Raw genomic sequence first — 15,450 nt, forward strand, 5'->3', positions numbered from 1 at the left:
TGGTCGAAATTATTCCGGAGCCCTCCACTACGGCACCTCTTTCTTCCTTTCTTCTTTCATTCCCTCCCTTATCCCTTCTCTTACGGCGCGGTCCATGTGTCCAACGATATATGAGACAGATACTGGGCCATTTCCTGGGAGTCCTGATATCACTCCTGGCGCAGTGGTGCAGCGGTTAAGCGATGCCCCACTGCCCTGCGACGGCAGGTGCTGCCAGCGGTGGGGCTTGTGCGACCCAGATTGCTCTTCCCAAAGCAACATCTCGCGACCAACCATTAATTTAACTGCCGTCTGCCACGCTCGTCAGTTTGCTGACAATCCCGTGGGCTTGTCACCCACAGGAAATAAATCAAGATGGATTGGTAGGGATAAGTTGGTTGATTAGTTAGATTAGTGGGTTGGATTAGAATAATTTCATATAATAATCTAGTGGAAGACAGTTGAACTTTCTAGAAGGTAATGACTCATGCTCACCTTATAAGGGCAGTGCAACCAGTTCCAACCGGAAAGTTGGCGGAAAAATCGCAAGAACATTAGACATTCCTTGTAGCCACAATAGCGAGTAAACTGAATGATATCGCATTTTATTTTTTTTTAAGTTAAGGATGTGCTAAGGAAGGCCACCAAGTTATGTTTTGGGCAAATACCGCGTTTTGAGTGAAGACAGATGTGATAAGGCTTTCCGCAGTGTGATTCAGGTTAGAACAAAACGGCGCGGTTTGTATAGTTCTGAGGAACTTGGCATTATTCAAGTGTTGCATGTACTGCCACGCGGCCATGACTTTATAAAATCTGAACTTCAACGGCTTCTAAACCGCCTTATTTCTGATATATTCAACTCTTCTGCGTATCTGTCAGCACAACGCACGTTTTCTTTTGTCAGTTTTTTAAATTTTGTTTAGCACTAATGAACGCGGCCGTTAGACTAGCCACGCGAAATATGACGCTCATTCGGGCCGGTCGAAAGTGGCACCCGAAAATCCCTTAAAAGAATAAAAAGCGCCGTGAAGTTAGAGTATACAAATAAAATGAAAAGCCGTTTAGATAATAGGATTCGATGGTGATAAAAAAAAAGAGCCCTTTTCTCCGAAGGCGAGTTCCTTTCTTTACCAACACTGAAAAATGTACGGGCTGCTCATTGGGACCGAACAAGAAGAGGCAGTTAAAGCGTTGGTGATTCTTCGCGCCATCCTTTTAAAGTGGTTAACAAGAGAGACAATACTGGCACGTGTAGCTTCGATTCTCTACTACCACCTTTTCTTTTTCTTTTTTCATTCTCTGTTGTTAAACATGGTGCTCGATGGGGTTGGGAGTGTTCTAAGTACACCAAAAAATGCGAAAGACGGAAAATAACAGCAATGAACTCTAACTTGAATAACCAGGCTTCCTTTTACCGAAGCAACGCACCAAGAGAAGGCTGCACCCACAGGAAAGAAAGATGGATGCAAGATGAGACGGAGCAAATAGCGGATCGAGAAGAGCCGTTCATTCTTTGGAAGCTTATTCGTACCCTCCTGCGCATAGGCGGCGAAAAAAATTTAACCAGCGAAATTCTGGTTAACGCGCTGACTTTTAGCTGACGCGTAATATCAGCGCTTCAGAACCCGTATGTTTCTTTTTTTTAACATCGATGTCTATCATCTTTTGTGGGTTTAAAACACGCGCCTGCGCTCTGAAGTGTCGAGATTGACTTCCATATATGCTTCGTGCGGTGGTAGATTCGTGGACATTTTTTGCTCCGGAATAAAAGGTAACTACTCGAATGCTTTTGATTTCATCGAGCGATTAAGTATAGTATTTCGGTTCCTGCTTCGGTCTCTGCGACCACACGCCTCCTCAGTGAGCTGATAAAGACATAAAGGCGCCAGCAATTCCCCTGCTCTCATCATCTTCTCTCAGCCGTTCGAGTGGGGCCAGTTTCTGGTGAACGTTTTTTGTCATATTACACGCGTGTTTCTAATGCATTCGGATTAGAAACCCCATTAGCTGAAAATCTATCCGGCGTGTGAAGCTCCGAGAGGGAGGAGGCAAATTAGAAAGAGGGGAAGGCCGATGCACAAAAGGACGGAGAAATTGTCAAGGGAGATTGAGAAAGTAGTGGAGAGAAAAATAATGGGCAATTCAGTAGGAGGAGAAGGGTGGAAAGAGGGAAACCTCAGTGGTCAAGCAGACCGAGGAGTGGGGAAAGGGGCTAGGACGTAAGGCACTGTGATTTCTGTGTTGAATTGGGCGAGTGGAGAGGGGGTACGACGTGTCACCCAGGTTAATGATTTACTGGGGATCTTTAACATGCGCTGTGCGATCTCAGTGCACGTTAAATATCCCCAGGTGGTCGAAATTATTCCGGAGCCTGAGCTCCGCTACGGCACCTCTTACTTCCTTTCTTCTCTTAGTGCCTCCTTCATCCCTTCCCTTACGGCGCGGTTCAGGTGTCCACCGATATGTGAGAGAGATAGTGCACCATTCCCTTTACCCAAAAACCAATTTGATTTACGCCAACGCGACCGTTGGGGAGGGACACAAATGCTAACGCATGCTCTAACGCATGAAAGTCATTGATTTTGTGTGACTTTTTAATGCACTTAATACAGCCTTGGTGCAGCTTCCATTCTAGGAAGATCGAGATTTTCTCGTTTTTGTGCACTTTTTCGTCCACGATTTATAAAAAGGCAGTGTGTATCGAGAGAGAGAGAGAGAGAGAGAGAACTTAATTGGGAATATATATGGTGTGTATCGAGCCGAGCAACATACTTACCTGGTTGTTTGCTTTAATTTAATGCGCCACTTTTGAAAGAATTTATTTCGCAGCTATAAGTAAATTCTGCGCCTCTTCCTCGATCTGTTGAAGTTTTCTATGACCTTGCTTCTTGTTTAGTCTGTCTTGTTTATGTACTGAGCGTCAAGTAAGGTTATGTTCCTCGAACTACCAATGATGTGTTGCCAGATTGATGCAATCCTAAAACGTTGCGACTTAAAATGATAATGTGCTAGAGTAACCAGGTGCAGTCTTAGAAAAATATGAGCACTATGCAATTGTTGATGAGTGCATCTAGCGAAGCGATTTAGTTGGGCTAATTCAGAATGCACACTCGTTTTCCAGTACACGAGATACCTACCTTAACTTCGTGTGCAGTAGTCGCTGAATTTCACAGAACAACTTCCGCCTCTTTTTTTTTTTTTTGCTGCCAGACTTCAATCTCTGCAGCTGAACCTTGCATTCTCATTTATTCCTGCATCGCAGAAAGTAAGATATGAAGTGCTACCTGTGGCTGAAATATTGCAATACCCGTTTTTTAATGAAATTATATTTTTCGCTTCGATTATTCGCCACTGGAATACCAGGGCTGCGTTAGCCTTTCTGCCTTTCTTCAGTTCCATCGGCTGTCGTTACTACGCGTGAATAGAATAATTATACAGCTTGACAGCTACACTGCAAAGGCAGAACAACACACGTTTGTCGCGTTCGAACAGTCGACTGCACAACCCCTCCACCCCTATCTCCCGAAATGCTTGTGAGTTTTCATGCTTAGAAGATACCTTATTCACTGCGTACTGACGCAGTGGGTGACGAGTTACTTTAAACTTGAAGTATTTGATTGGCAACCCCCAGAGCCCAACGCACACACTTTCGCGTTATTTTACCCACTTGTATTCAATCTCACAGTGCAAGTCGTTTATCCCAAAAACGTGATGCCTTATTATCATTAGGTTATTCCGACTTGAAAGGCCGTAGTTCACTTCAGATGTTCCGTAATCCGTAAGGTAAATAACGTTTTTCTAGCTATTTAGAACAGCCTCAGCGTTGTGATAGCCTGCGATGAAGCATTTGTTTAGCTTTTCCTGAAACTGAGTAGGGCGGCAGCCAAGTTTCGTAATCATATAAACTAATTAAGTACCTCAAAATTTCATGAGATCCTTCAACATCGCCATCGTGAGGGACCCTCATTCCCTCCTTTTATTCAAGCCACAAGCGTTGTTCTTATGTGTGACGAAACCAGTTCCCCCGAGGCAGTACTAGCTGGGAACAAAAAATAAATGTAAATAAATAAAACAGACTAAAAACACAGAGACGTGAGGGTAGAAACGCTGGTGCATATCGAAACAGGAAAAAGAGAGAAAGAAATATAAAGGAATAGAAAGAGAGAAAAGAAGAGAAAGCGAAAGCGATATAGTGTACCCACGTCGCACCAACCGACGCAAAAAGCGGGGACAAGCCAGATGCCTCGTGTTGCCGAAAAGGCTGTTAGCGTGGTGGGGTAGTGGCTGGGCTGAAATTCGCCGCTCCTGCCCCAAAGCTTGCCAACGTTGCCATGCTCTCCTTCTACGCCTTAGGCCTTTTTGTTCTGGCTTGCTCTTATTAACGTTCGCTGCTGCCGACACGAGCGTCGAGATTAGGAACAGCAAAACGACCTTGCTCGCTTCCAACGAGGGGTGGGCACAATTATTCCCTGTCGACAGCGCTTGGTGCGGCCAGGCTGCGCGCTCGTATAACCACCCGAGGGAGAGGGTGTGTGGTGAGACAATCTGTGTGGGCCCGCGTGTTTGTGCTAGCGTGTGCGTGCAAGCACACACTCAGTGGTCGTTAGGCTGGCGCTCTTGGAGCTTGTACGTTGCTTTTTCCTCTCTGCGTCTTCGCCTTTGTTCGCTGCAGGCCTCCTTCGCTCACGCTGCTTTCTTGGAAGGGTGTAAACTGAGATTAAACTTTCGCTTTTTTGTGGCAGAACAATTCGTGTGCGCCGGGCCCAGGCGACATTTGACCTTTTTGCGGGTGTGCGTGCTCCGGCTTATGAGTCCTATTAAGTGTCTAGTCTTACCTAGTCCACTGGGAATTTTGCTTTTTTCGTAAAGTTTTGCTTATGCATAATATACTAGGTTCTGATGCTAGAAATTGTTTTTATACCTTGTGGTTTGTTGAAGCCGGCGTTTTTGGTAATTGAAGAGACCATACAAAGGCGCTTTCATAACCTCAGTAGAAAGAGTGACAATAACAGGCAACGGTGTAATAGAAACAGCCTTAGTTTCGCCACCGCTTTTTTATGTTTAAGTAGGCAGTCGTGATTGTAATGGCTATTGCTACTGACAATTGCTGTCCAAATGCGTGTGCTGCAGTAGGCTAACAGAGTCGCTAATTCCCAACCCTGTCGAAAAACATGGCAGCGAACTTTCTCTTGTGGCAACAAGTTTTCCAGCGGTCCTTTTGGGGCCTGACAACTGAAATTCTTGTCGTAACAACAGGACAACCTCTAGTATTCTGCTCTCCGCTGTCGTAACGACAAAGCCAGTTCTGTCGTGACAACAGACATTTTCCCCACAGTATGGAAAACCTCGTCGAAAGAACTGGACGGCGACATTTTTTTGCCGTATTTTGGGACAAGCACTCTCGTATTTGTCGACTGAGAAGAAGCGCCGCATGGGCAATGCTTTTGGTGTACGCTGTTAACACACTTTTGAAAGAAAAACTGATTCAAGAAACTAGAAACGCATCGATAACAGCAACTTTGTGAAATTTCTTGAAATAACAGGGCGTTATGGTATTCCCTCGAGAAAAAAAAATTGAGTGTTTTAACGTAGGGAAACTGAGAATGAAGTGCAAAAGAACTTGAGGCAGCACCGCATCAAAGTCAACCGCATGCAAGATCTTATCGGCAGCCGCGCGCTGAAAGGAGGGAAGGGGGAGGGGGTGTTGTCGGATTCAGGGATTGAAGGAGCAGCTGCGTGAGGCCTGCGCCGTTGGCGCTGCATCAAAGGTCAAAGCTTGAGGCGCCACACGTGCCTCGGGTTTTTCAGCTTTGCTAATGAAGTAGTGCCTCCGAACTAAGAATTTGGTTTGGTTTGGTTTATGGGGGTTTAACGTCCCAAAGCGACTCAGGCTATGAGAGACGCCGTAGTGAAGGGCTCTGGAAATTTCGACCACCTGGGGTTTTTTAACGTGCACTGACATCGCACAGCACACGGGTCTCTAGAATTTCGCCTCCATCGAAATTTGACCGCCGCGGCCGGGATCGAACCCGCGTCGTTCGGGCCAGCAGCCAAACGCCATAACCACTCAGCCACCGCGGCGGCTTCGAACTAAGAGTTTAATGCATTTTTTTTTTCTGAAAGTGTATTTTAGCTCTTTTGGGGCCCAAGGAAAAGTTAAATCTTATCCCTCTCGACGATACGACAGCGAAAGAAGCGCTTTGCAGCGTTTTTCAAAGTTCACCTTTCGAGAAAGTTCCTTCCTTAAATGTTAAAATAAAATATTTGACGCGACACTGAACGTAGCCCATCCTTCCTGTTAACAGACGTTACATAATTTTATCGAATAAAAATGCGTAGCACGAAAAAAAATAATTCTTTCAACAAACAGCCGTACACAACTAGGACATATTATTAGAGCAAAACAATAGCGATCACTGAATAAAGTATAGGTTTTGGCGTATGGCCCCCACCGTCGATATATGGCATCCCAGGACGCTTACCTAAATATGCGTGTGAACTTTTACTGGTTTGGCTGTTTCATAAATAATGACTGCGCAGAGTGCCATGGCTGAGCATGCTCATTCTATGGCACTTACAAAAAGTAATCAGATAGAAAGGGTTCCGCGCCGGTTACTGAGCTCTGCCATTCATGGTCAAAACACATGGAACAGTGAAGCCGGCCTGCGATATAGCAACGACGCTCCTAGACGGTGTAGTTAGGTTTGACTAATTGATAAACTCAGAAGTTCGGAGCACACTTCAGCCCCTGGAGCAAAGAAGAAATGTTCTTCAACGGAACCGTTGTGGCGAATTCATTTTTAAAGGAGGAGATGATCATCAATGATTAGCCAGTCTGGTTCCAGCTTACAGCTTTCCGCTAATGCTCCACCGTCGTCAGGAGGGTTCTTCCGTGTTAACTGTGATTCCAGCCTTTCGCCTCTATAAGGCTAAAATTTTCCTTCCCTTTATCTGGGAAAGTAACTAGAAGGTAGGTAGAATTTTGTTGTGTGATTTATTTGATTACAGTTTAGTTAGTTCTTTTTCATCAGCAGGCACACACACACACACACACACATGCACTGGGGTAGTGGTATGTCATCAGCCAAAGGCCAGCTCTGGCGGTTTTATATAGGTGCATACTACAGAGGGCAATATATAATGAAAAATGAAAGAACAAGGTTCGGCTAACGAGTCAAAAGACCGATATAGTAACACTATGAAAAGAGCTTTGCTTGGCAAAGCTGTTCATTACACAAATGGGTAGCACGTGGTAATAAATACTGAATTTGGAACACTCAGTGCACATCTTCACTCCACGCATAATTTAGATGTGAACACAATAAATTCGGAAGCAAATAAAAGAGGTGCGAAGAATGGTGAACTCCAACGGCCCGTTTACTCATGCAAGACCTCCAGAAAAAAAAAGTAGAAGGGAGCACAAGTCTCTGTAGAAATAAAAGAAATCACTTAGGCCTCACCGGAGGATTCTATTCCGGTCCAGAGCCTTAACGTCTTTCCACACAAGAAACGTTTTCGCACAGACCTGCAGCCGCCTGACTGAATTTGCTTAACAGCTGCAGCTCTTTCTGTTACAGAAGCACGCGAACATTTTGCTGTCTCAGAAGCAGCGTGAACGTGCAAGGTGTGAGTGTACACCTCAGTGTCTCTTGTATATACAGTTATAGATGCCAGTGATGTGTGCCCTGTCTGTGCGAGTAATTTATAATCTTTGGCGGCTCCTTCTTGCTCCTTCGGTTTTCCTTGTCAACACTTCACACTCTAAATATGAATTACCTTCTAAGGGAGTAAAAAGAGAGCAAACGGTCCACTAGTGCACTCCCTGATAGGAATAGAGTATGTTGCCCAAGCCTTGAGGCAGATTTCCTTCACTAAAAATGCGGAATACAGTCTCCTTTCATTGCTAACTGCGTCAGAGCACTAAGCTTTCAAGTTTATTGCAAACAGTAAGCATTCCGTATATTTAGTGATCGAGACCTACCCCACCACTTGGGCAGCGCACCCTTCCTTTAAAACGGAGTGTGCTTAAGGACAGCTTACTTCTTTTTTACTAACTTATAGGGTAATTCGTGTTCACACTGTATTGGCGGCCAATACTGGTGGCTTGTTTGCTTTTCGCGCTCTACAGCCTCGCCCATCGCTGTTCCTTCTCCTACAGACCACTAAAGCTTTCCTCTGGCGCTCTTGATTTCCTTCTGCTTCATCGCGCTTATCCGCAAGAGCCGCAGCCCCACGACAAACGCGCCGACACTTTCGCTGAAAGTCACTGCGCTTCACGGCCAACGGTCTTTGCGCCAAGGAAAAAGTCTCGGTGACAGCAGCGCACGTACGCTTTATGAGTTTCGCTGGTCATTTCTCGTGTGCCTGTTTCCACGCAAAAATAAAGTTCGGTACATTGGACGGCGCAGACTGGGAGCGTACAGAGCCTACGGACGTGCTCCGGGAGACGGGGACTTCATCGCGGGTCTGCTGAAAGGCGTTTCTCCGCCTTCATTCCCTTGTTTCCCGAATTGAGGCCAGGGACGGAGGAGGCTATTGCGCGCGCCGTTCCTTTGCTAGAAGCGCTCCGTGATGGCAGGCGTTCTGGATAAACCCTAACCGCATTTTGGGCTGCTAAAAACTCACGCACTCTTTTGTGAAGATTTTTATTGTGCCTTTTTTTCTACTTTTACACCGTTCATGTAGCTGCAGCGTAGCAGGTTTTTTTCGTGTGTGTGTGTTTCTACCGCCTGAGCTTGAAGGGCTAACGGCATTGAATTTCTGCGTCTCTATCGCTCTCCTTCCCTTGATGTTCCTGGCTGAGCTAAAGATGGGAAAAAAAACAGTTTTGCTTTTATTAATGTACCTTTCGTTTTCTTTACATTTGAGTTTTCTGCTCTGAAGTTAGTAACCATGAAAGCTTTCGCAGTAACCATGTTTTGTGGAGCCCCATTCGACGCTCTTGCATCTTGCTCGTTTCTACTAGGCTTAATGGCACTCCCTGGTTTTCAAAACGATTTTTTCTTGAAACTCCAGCATCCGTGGTGGGCAGGTGAAAAATTTCGCGAATCAAAGCTTCAAGATCTTATTTTTTATTATTTCATCTACAGGTGAGTAACTTGCATTAAAAGACTGTGATATTTATAAATCTACAAAGTAAAAAATATGGCATGCCGCATAGAGTAGAAACGCTACCCACCTTAAAAGGCGTCCGGAAAAAAAACTTTTTGCGATTTGTTGCCTCTGCACTTTTTCTTGTCTGCGTTTCGATTCTGAATACGTAATTTACCTGATGTTCCATAATTTAAAGTTTGCAGGGGTTAGGAGTGGTTCATATAAATACGAAGAATCGCAGTGATAATTTTTGCAGCACCTAACAGCACCAGGCAAGCCTAAGACATAAACCGGCGCTGTCTAGCGGCTTTGAAATGGGTCCCATCGGCCATTTCTTTAGTGCAGAGACTGTGCTGTACTCTGCAGCAGACGCGGCGTACGATCCGCTGGGAAGTGCAGCGCCCCCTTTCTTCGGAGAAAGCAATAACAATTGCTCCATAGAAGATAAGGAACGCTGTAGAATACCTAGCGCTGGAGTTGAAACGGCAGCATTGCGGAGATTCTGATGCGCTCGCTTAGTGATCAAAGAAAATATACTACTACAATGCTACAAACACCATTTAAGATACACTTCCGCAAGAATGCTCTTCTGCGAAATGAGGGCTGCTTTGTGGAAAATTCTACAGCTAGGCTTCTTTGGCAAGCGGAAGGATTCTTCGGGATATTTTCTTGGACGATTCTTAATACCCATCGTACCGAAAGTTGCCATTTTTTTTCGACCTCCTTCTTTTCCCTTCCCACAAAGAGTTCCTATTTATATTTTTGTTAAGCCGAAGGCTTCCTTGCGATAATATATCTCCAAATGCACCATAGTTCCAGGGGCAAGTGCGTGCGCTGCGCGTTTGTTTTCGCATTATTTTGTCTATCCTGCTTAAGCTTCTATTTCCCTCTATCTCTCTGTTACCGTGTATCGCGCCAATATACGCGAAGACTAAATGAGAGATCGCTGCTCTCGCAGCTGTGTCGCTCGTGCTTGAAACACGACATACCAACGCTAGTCTGTCGTCCTCACTCCTTTTTGTGTTTTGTATTCGCTTTGTGTCAAGCATGGATTAGCAACTAGTCCAGAACCACACCTTACTAAGAATTCGGCCACCCGGTGGTGAATACACATATACCGGGTGATTTTTTTTTAATTTGAAGATTTTTATTTTAAAACCAGCGAGAGATACGTCGGGGCGGTTTGTGCTGGTGGATTGTAAAGCAAGGAGGGCATTATGAATGCGACAGAGCTCAATAATTAGACGTTGATTAAATAAAACAAAGTTATCACCTTTCTAATTTACAACTATTACTTTAAAGGGCAGAATTTCATTGTTAAATTGAAGGTCGTCAACATCGAAGGTGATAATCATAATAATAATTGGTTTTTTGGGGAAAGGAAATGGCGCAGTATCTGTCTCATATATCTTTGGACACCTGAACCGCGCCGTAAGGGAAGGGATAAAAGAGGGAGTGAAAGAAGAAAGGAAGAAGAGCCAAGTTATTGTATTTGCTTAATGGGGAATGGGGTGCCAAATATCAAACGCCAACATTGCGCATTTGAAATCTCGTTGAGTTGGCTCTCCTGCATTGCATTAGTATAAAATGACGTCGCTGCGCCTGGTATCACGAATAGGGTCTATGTTTGATCCATAAGAAATGCTAATGACGCCATCTTTAATTAAAGCCTTGCGACGAAGACAACTCAACGCGCTTTCAAATGCATATTTTTGACACCCTATATTTCCTACCACATTGCCGATTAAGAACATTTAAAAACTGGGCTCACCTTTGATGTTGTCAGTCATCAATTTCCCAATATAATATTGCCCCGTAAAATCAAAACTGTGAAAGTTGCTTAGTTAATTGCAGTAATTTATCGTCAAACTTTTTTCTGGTGCATAATGTCCGCTTTGTTGTACTATCTACCTGAAAACGTTAACAAGCAATATCTTCGAAATGTTAACAAGAATCAAGCTGCATACGTGAAGCTCTTAATTATTTATTTTTCTTAAACTCAACTGTGCCCTTCGTTTGTGTCTTTTTTTCTTCTGGGGAGAGGGTCCTCGAGCAATACGATTTTTCTTCAGCTGCAAAAAATTCCTTGCCTTTCCGCTATAGTAGGGGTGTACTAATATTCGAAAATTTCAAATAGTATATCGAATATTCTTGGATTCAATTCACTGAACGAATCAGGTAGCATATGTTCAAAAGTATTCGAACTGCATCGAATCAGTTCTCGAGTTTTCGAATAGTTTTCTCATAACATTCACAACGGTTAATTAGGGCACACTGTAGACTATTTTTTACGTCTTTTTTTCAAAATCAAGGTCCTCTCGAAGTCAGCACAGCATGCTGCCGCGATCTCTCTTCGCAGGAAACAGTGTTCTAGTGGGGGCAGGACGGTTCAGCATCGAGGTGCTGTTCACAGATTGCGTGTTCATAATAGTTTAGCAGGTTTAGCAAGCCTTGCCTTCATGCTAAATATTGAATGCTATGGCTCAAACTCTTGTACCTCTCATCAAGTGAGATTTGGCGCTAGTTTGGTCTCTGTCATCAACCTCTCATCAAGTGAGATTCGGCGCTAGTTTGTTCTCTGTTGCCAACGGTAGCAAAATGTAATTTTCCTATTCGTGTGACATAAAGGTCACAATGTTTGTATGCCGACTTCATGACGCGTCTTCCCTAGTGGAGACTGGTGTAGCGTCTTTCGACAGCTACAGCTTCAATGTCATGAATTATAGCACTGCATTTCTGATAACTATTCGTTATGTAACAATATTTATGTATTCATGCATAACAAATACTCGCATAAATATTCTACTAGTGTTCCATTCTGTTCTTTTAATATTCGATTTGTATTTTATTCTGTTTTTACCCAAACTATTCGCGTTCGATACGGTTTCAAAAAGTACGGTTCGCACAGCCGTACCTTTAGCCATATGTCTGTGCTCAGGTAGATACCAGCGAATAATTACCGTCTAATTTTTTCCACCATGGATATTCGCTCAATACACAGCACCAGTATTTGTGCTGTAGAAAACGAAAATGCCTGGATGAAATCTGGTCTCATTGCTTACGCAACTAAAACTATAGTCCTGAAGCATCCAACACCGCAGTGTGAGATTTGCTTTTTGGAGGTACAGACGCCATATCTTTGTCACTGTGCTGTCTGCCCACAAAGCTGCTTAAAACCTTCATTTGCAAATTGCATGACGCGCACATGGCGATCACCTTGGACTCTACTTGACACAGCAGAAGTTGCACGTGGGCCGTTCAAACATGCGCACTCTTCCAGTGTCTCATAGAAAGCACCGTGTCTTCAGGAAGCGCCGATAGTTGTTTCAGTCATAGCTTTATCCACGTCACGAAGGTGATAAATATTTTTTTCATAGATCCATGCGCTTCAAAACATGATCGGTTTATGTCGTCGTGTTCTAGAATTCGGCTGATATGAAGCTGCAATCCTATGGTTCATTGTTATCTTTTTTCCCCGGAATATTCTGGTAGAAGAAGCGAGCCATACAACCACATTCGCGTGAGCTGCGAAAGCAGGTATTTCGGTCGATGTATAGAATACTGGTCCCTGGAACCTGTAAACATTAATTTATAACTGAATTTATTCGGCTTATCGACCACAACTTATCGACCACAACGCGGGTTTGGTTTGGCTTAATACTAAAAAAACTTCATCTCCCAGGTCAAGTCTGTTGGAACCGTCCTTTACAATTTTTTTTAACTTTAGGGTTAAAGCTGCCCCTCCTCCTAAACAGTGAGTTTTAAAGGTCCATCACAAACCTTTCTCAAAATTGGCTTATTATTTATTAAATATTTATTGGGCATCTACAGTGAAAGCTCGTAGATGTTTGTCTACTTGAAAGAACCGCACTCCTCGTGAACATTTAGAAGAGTGTCAACAGGCCTGCATCGAGTGAAATTCCGTTTAAGTTGTCCTTGAGAAGTAATATTTTTGCATACTGCAGCAGCCAGAGCAAAAAAATAAAAATGGAATTCGTAACAGTACGAACTGAAAGAAAGGTGACTCAAAGTCCACCAACTTACGTTTCGACCGGCGTCTAGGCTGTTTCATTAGCGTTTTGTTATCTCTCATGGACCAAAAAAAGCATGAAAAAAACATTCCAGCATTTCACATAATTGAGCCTTTGGACGTTCTTTTGTGCGCACGCCCCACTGGCCGGCGCCTTCTTTACCGTTCCCCCTTTTATAACTCTTATACAGCGCTCTTCCCGTGAACATAGTGGAAGGGAAGAGGAACCCATTAGCTGGGTTGGCTCCATGCTCCGCGACCGCACTCTCCCCACTTCGAGCTCCCCATTCAGTGCGCGACGCCGGCCAATCCCCGAGAGTTCACGGCGAGCCCTTTTACTTAGCCGGATGGCTCCTTCCACTCAGACGCCGCCGGGACGCGCAAATAGAGGGAGGCTGCGTCTCCCGCGTCGTCCTTGGCCCACTGCACCGGGAACATGTTCCTTTATTCGCGGTTCCTTTATTGTGCGCCACCGTCTCGAGTACTTGCAGTCTACCTCGGTCACAAAAAGGGGGAACTTGGCAGACTTTCTCGGCAGAGAACGCGCCACCGCCGTTCTCATCGCTCCACCTCTGTGCTACCGGAGGAGAAGTTCGCCTTGAATAGGATCGACGTACGCCTCGTGGTGTTATGGCCGTGCGAAGCATCTTCGAGGGCGACTCGTTGGGCTACTTTTCTGAGGCACGAACCCGCCGCTACATACGGATTCGTCGCACCTGCCGGTAAAAGTGTTCAGCTGGGCTCAATTGTGCTCGAAAGAACTTTATCAGTGAGCTCTAATTGCATGAATGCATACGAGTTTGTATTCAAGGAAGTAGCCAGTAAGTTATTTTTTTTCCATAAATTTAAGAAGTTTATGCTACCGATCAGATGGCGACGCTGAAAGAAAAAATCGCTTTGCGTAACATTTCAGGAGCTGGAGGTTTATACGTATTTAGACCTTTGTAGAGTCAATTTTACAGAAAGCCTGGCATTTAGGAGCGACCCTACAATTCAGCGAGAAGTTGGGTTTTCCTCTGCGGCCGAATAAACAGGAAAGCGTTTTTCGCGCAATGCCTCATATCATATATATGCAAGTGTTCACTGAACGAATCATTTCAAGTTTGCAGATGCATTACATTTTCTACTTTTTACAGGAAGAAAGCTGAATGCCGTACCGGGCGCTAGGTCAAGGCTACGCAAACATTCTATTCACGCCTGGCTCAGCGCATCGCAGCAGTCCTGACAGCATATAATCAACAAAAGGTACGTGGCGGCTCCGTGTGTGTTATGCAATTTTCTTTAACAAAAATGTTTGCAGACGTTGTGTTTAAGCCTGGTGCGAGAACTGTTAAGTAAGTTTTTCCTGCTGAGCTGTAAGTCTTCTGTGAAATAATGGGCATGAGTGGCGTTACATTCAAATGAAGGTACGAGATACCCTATTTCTCTATTGAGAAGCCCCTCCGCCGTCAGTCTACACATTTCTGCAAGCCGTAACAGAAAGTCAAAGATGAGGTGGGTGGTGTTAACCCATGGTGCACTACGTTGGCTACTTCTTTGTAGGACTCAAAGTGCTTTCTCTTCAGATGTTCCCTCATCTTAGGAAACAGAGCAAACTTTGATGATGTGGTCTCAGCTTTAAAGGTGAGTGACGCAAAGCAGCTAACCGCATTGGCGAAAATAACGAAGCGCCGACCAAAAGGTGTTGTCAAGATGGAAGGACGTTTCGACTTCCACACGGAAGTCTTGTTCACTGATGGAAAAATTTCGCACACAAAGCTTAAGTACGTTGTGCTAATCGTCGCAGGCATCTAGCGTACGAGGGCGGTAGATTGTCGATGTTACGGTTGAGCGTCTGATCTGTTGTCTGGATAAACAAAGACTCCAGATATTGGCGTGACATCCAGTTTTTCTCACGGCCGATAATTGCCGCTTCTTCCCAAGCGATATCATGCTTCGTGTTTCATTCATCCACCACAGAGTTTAGTACACTGGCGCCCGAGCTGTATCGCCGCTAGTGGGGACTGTATTCGAGAGTCATGCGTAGTACATTTCAACTCTTATTTTGAAAGTAACCTCTTCCAATTTCATCGCAAAATAAAAACTCGCACCCCAGGAGGCAAACCCTGCAGAACACACATCACACGTAATTCCTGCGTTATCTATTACGCTACAGAACCATTTTAAAGAAGCGCACCTCTCATTAGCCAGATTGCGAGTGGTGACATCTTTTTTATTATCTGTGCGCGATGGCTGTAATATCGTGCACGAGTACATTTAACACGAATGACCGAGAAGAAAAAAAGTGCGCCGCGGACCAGCATAGAATCCGCAATTCGCGTGTAAATAAACCAAAACTGACAGTAATA

General features: G+C 44.5%; 1 protein-coding gene across 2 annotated transcripts in view; it reads left to right on the top strand.

Moving 5' to 3' along the window:
- The window catches only part of LOC144136392 (synaptic vesicle glycoprotein 2C-like), a 176,577-nt gene that overhangs the window by 53,518 nt on the left and 107,609 nt on the right, over nucleotides 1–15,450 (top strand). For both annotated transcript variants that reach the window (XM_077668675.1, XM_077668677.1), the window contains one exon: nucleotides 14,239–14,347. The gene's annotated coding sequence lies outside the window, so the exon portion shown is untranslated. The remainder of the gene's footprint in view (nucleotides 1–14,238; nucleotides 14,348–15,450) is intronic.

Source organism: Amblyomma americanum, chromosome 6 (genome assembly GCF_052857255.1).
Source record: "Amblyomma americanum isolate KBUSLIRL-KWMA chromosome 6, ASM5285725v1, whole genome shotgun sequence".
NCBI lineage: Eukaryota > Metazoa > Arthropoda > Arachnida > Ixodida > Ixodidae > Amblyomma > Amblyomma americanum.